At 29.3% G+C, this 4,440-nt stretch overlaps 1 protein-coding gene across 5 annotated transcripts in view; it reads right to left on the bottom strand.

Moving 5' to 3' along the window:
- The window catches only part of LOC111685604 (formin-binding protein 1-like), a 111,500-nt gene that overhangs the window by 105,030 nt on the left and 2,030 nt on the right, over positions 1-4,440 (bottom strand). The gene's annotated exons all lie outside the window — the stretch shown is intronic.

Raw genomic sequence — 4,440 nt, 5'->3', positions numbered from 1 at the left:
TTCAGTTCTAGTTCAGTTCTAGTTCAGTTCTAGTTCAGTTCTAGTTCAGTTCTAGTTCAGTTCTAGTTCAGTTCTAGTTCAGTTCTTGTTCAGTTCTAATTCAGTTCTTGTTCAGTTGTATTTCAGTTCTAATTCACTTCTAATTCACTTCTAATTCACTTCTAATTCAGTTTTAGTTAAGTTTCAGTTCAGTTCTAGTTCAAAATGGGGTTTAGGATTTTTGAAGTTTTTTAATCTAAAGTCAGTTAGCACTATAGTTTAAACTTCACTTTGTTCTACTATAATTTTAAGCTCCTAAAACTTTAACTTCCGTTTCTTTTTAACTCAACTTTTTGCAACATTTTGTTGATTTTTTAAATGGCCCATAACAAATGAATTTAAAACTCCTATATATGTATGTAGTAGCCGGTTTGTAAAAGTAAAAAATTACTATTATAAAAAAGCCGATGAAGATGAGACATAAAAACCGTTATAAAAGAGTTTTTTTTACTAAAATTAATTCTTTGTATGTAAATTAATAACAATTTTCTTTGGTATGTTAAATATCCATCATCTTCTTGTTAGTGAAATTTATTTTTTCTATTTATTATTTTGTATAAAGAAACACACACATATGTTTACAAAGAAATTCTGTAAACAAAATAATTATTTATATTTAATAGTAGAATGTGTGGAATAAGCAAAGAAAAAAAAAACAAAAAGAATTTATAGAAAATAATCTTGGTTAAATGATGCTCAGGTTTTAAACAAATCAGGTTGTTGTATGAGATTTCTTTTAAAGTTGAATTTTTTTTTATAAATTTTACTTCTACGTGAATATTTCATTTTAATTATAACTGACATACTTTTAATATTTATGAGTTGTTTAAGAAAAGTTTGTATTTTGTTAAAAAAAAAGCTTAATTAAAGTTATTTAAGTTGCAAATTTTTTAAAATTTTTTATGAGCATGTTATAGTTAATAATTTTCAAGATGATTTTATGCAATTGGGAAATTCATTAAAGGTTAATTTTTTTCAAAATTTTCCTAAATAAAAATTTCAAAAAAAAAAAAAATACAACAAATCCCCTCAAGATCATTGACATAAACCACAAACACTGCACATTTCTGAACAACAAGAACAACAATATTTCAATGGAAAAAAAGGCTCGTGAGGTTGGAAAATAAGAAGAAGAAAAAACACCCAATGAAAACAAATTAATGACACTGTGAAAGAAATTAAACAGTTGCAGCAATTAGAGAAAATAAATAAAACAGACAGAATACGCTCGTCGATGATAATACAATTGCTTTGTATTTATTTAGCTGGGCAATAATAGATTAATTCTTAGACTGCATATGTATGTATGATGTATCATCCATGACTTAAAGCTTAAATAAATTTTAAAGTAAATATATTTACAAAGCGTCAAACAATTAACACTATATACAATTTATGAACTATACAATCTTAGGTTTTTTCTTTAGTTTATTGAAGAGTATTGTCTGTCTGTATGTCTGTTTGTAATTCAACAGACTATTTGCTTGTTGTTGTAGTTGCACAGTCTCTTGTATATAACATGACAAACGTGTGCTACTACTGCTACTATTGTTATTGTATTTACAAAATATATTTTCATTGTAATATGCTCACGCTGTTTACACATACACTTAAAGAGTGGGTGGTGTAAACAGTTTACCCGTAGAAGATAAATTTACATATGATAATTACTTTTAAGCAGAATAGGTAAGGTTTTATCGTTTCACTTTTATGAGCTGTTGACAAGGAGACAAAAGAGACCTTCTACAGTGTATTGGATGCACCGATCCTTATGAAGAACTATTGCAGGAGGAAATAGAGAAGTTCGAGCATATTACTTGCCAATATCCTAGGATACAGAACCTCAGTATGAATTGGCTAGGGAATAGGTTCCATGACGAACTGGGGGAAATTACGTGACTTAACCCTGGCCTAGGTTTAGTCAAGGGAATTAGTCACTTCCTTAACTGGGCTTTATAGGGGACATGGATTTTCCTGTATTACATGTACATAATTATATATTTTTATAGATAGCGGAGTCGAGTAAGCCATGTCCGTCTGTCCGTCTGTCTGTCTGTCCGTCTGTCTATCTGTTGAAATCAGTTTTTAGAGGTCCCCAGATATCGGCGAGATCCGAATCTTCAATAATTCAGTTAAACATGCTTTCGAGAAGATCGCTATTTAAAATCAGCAAAATCGGTCTATAAATAACGGAGATATGAGCAAAAATCCGAGACAACCTCTGAAAATTTCATCAAAAAAGCCACATTTTGTTCATGCTTTGTTAAAAAAGCAACAACAACACTGTGAATTGGATAAAGATGTGCATGTGCGTATGGAGATGTATTTGCTTTTATTTAGCTGTGTATTTTTTTGTACGTTTGCATGCTGTTCTGTTCTCACGAAAGTAAGTAAGAAAGGGTATAACAAGTACAAGGAGATAAAGCAGAAATATGTTGGTAATACAGCTCATATTTGTTTGAGGGTGGTGATACAGTTTGACGGTGGTATTACAGTACAACGGTTAATATTTCTTTCTGCTACAGTTTATATTTGTTTGTGTGTATGTTATGTGTGCAGAGATACAGCTCATATTTGTTTGAGGGTGGTAATACAGTTTGACGGTGGTATTACAGTACAACGGTTAATATTTCTTTCTGCTACAGTTTATATTTGTTTGTGTGTATGTTATGTGTGCAGAGATACAAGATAAATAAAAACTGTGTTTTAAAACATACTTGGTGAAGGTTATATAAGAGTCGGCATAGCAGAATATAGAAATATTACTTGTTCTATTTTCTTTCATTATTGTGTTGTTGCAGCGTTTTGGCATCTATGTTTTGAATCTACACTTTTTGTAGGGAATCACAATGGACCTTATGATCTCCGAGTGGTGTATAACCCTTCTACATCCTTTCGTTTAGACAGACAGATAGACAACCAAAGAAATATTAGGTTTTGTCAAGGGAATTAGTCACTTTTTTGACTGGGCTTTATAGGGAACATGGATTTTTCTGTATTTCATATACACAATTATATATTTTTCTATTTTCTTTCATTATTGTGTTGTTGTAGGGATTTGGCTTCTCTGTTTTGAATCTTGACTTGTTAAAGGGAATCACAATGGACCTTATGGTCTCTGAGTGGATATACGGTGTAAAACCCTTCTTAACCTAACCTAACCTACATCCTTTCGTTAAGACAGACAGGCGAAGAAATATGTTCAAAACTTCATTGAATCAAAAAAGTCCTTAAAGTCATCGGTACTTGCTTAACAAAAAGTTTTTCAAAAACTAGCACAACACTAAAATGTTCAAAAAAATCCCCTAAAAACGACATGCACGATCAACACCCTAGAACATGTTTAACAATTCCCTTAAATGTAAACAAATTTAAACACAAAACAAATTCGTTAAAAACGTGAAAGACCTAAAAAAAGACCTTATTTACATTTAACAACAACAACAACAATACACATACTCAAATTTTTTTCTATACAAAATTGACATTAAAAGTCATTTCATTTAATTGTGTTTTATATTTAACATGTAACAAGAAGCTATTTGCGCATGTTTTCTTTCCTAAACATAATAGAAAAAAGTAAAAATTTTTATGTTTATTAAAATAGTTTCATTAACAAAAAAAACAAAAACATTACCCAACCATTACTAATGTCATCAGTCTGTCAGTCTAGCTGTCTATCTACTTCATTTTGAATAAGATTATTGAGAGAGTGCAAAACTTTAGTTATTATTGCTGTTGTTGTTACCATTATTTACGGTAAATTCGCTTTTCTTAAAGTATTTTTGCTTATTTTTGTTTTTCTGTTCGTTTTTGTTTATTTTTTTGGCATTAACGTGTTATTAACGTCTTTGACTACTTAACGCCATAAAGCAAAAAAAAAAAGTGAAAAATATTAAAAAATTATAATTCTTTATACAAACAAAAAAAAGCAGAAAGAAAAAACGCATATTAAAGTGAAATTTTTTATACATATTTTTGTTTTCATTTAATATTTTCATATGTTTAAAGAAAGTTTTAAAATATGAGTCGCTGGTTGTGTGTTAGTTGGTAGTTTTGTATTTAAAACGCCAACTACTACACCTTTCATTTTTTTAGCTTTTTTCGGTTTATTTAATATAAACACACCAATAACGATAAAATTATTGACCCTGTTATTAAGTTTTTTTTTTTATTTATTTACTAAATATAAATAATTTGCTTATTTAGGGGTAAATTAGCTAAAATAGTTAATAACACAAATAGAGCTTTAATCTACTCAATTCTAATTCAATTTTTATTCAATCGTAGTTCAGTTATTGTTCAGTTTTAGTTCAGTTCTAGTTCAGTTCTAGTTCTAGTTCAGTTCTAGTTCAGTTCTAGTTCAGTTCTAGTTCAGTTCTAGTTCAGTTCTAGTTCAGT

Source organism: Lucilia cuprina, chromosome 5 (genome assembly GCF_022045245.1).
Source record: "Lucilia cuprina isolate Lc7/37 chromosome 5, ASM2204524v1, whole genome shotgun sequence".
NCBI lineage: Eukaryota > Metazoa > Arthropoda > Insecta > Diptera > Calliphoridae > Lucilia > Lucilia cuprina.
The sequence above is the reverse complement of the archived record's forward strand: the minus strand, read 5'-3'. Positions and strand labels throughout refer to the sequence as shown.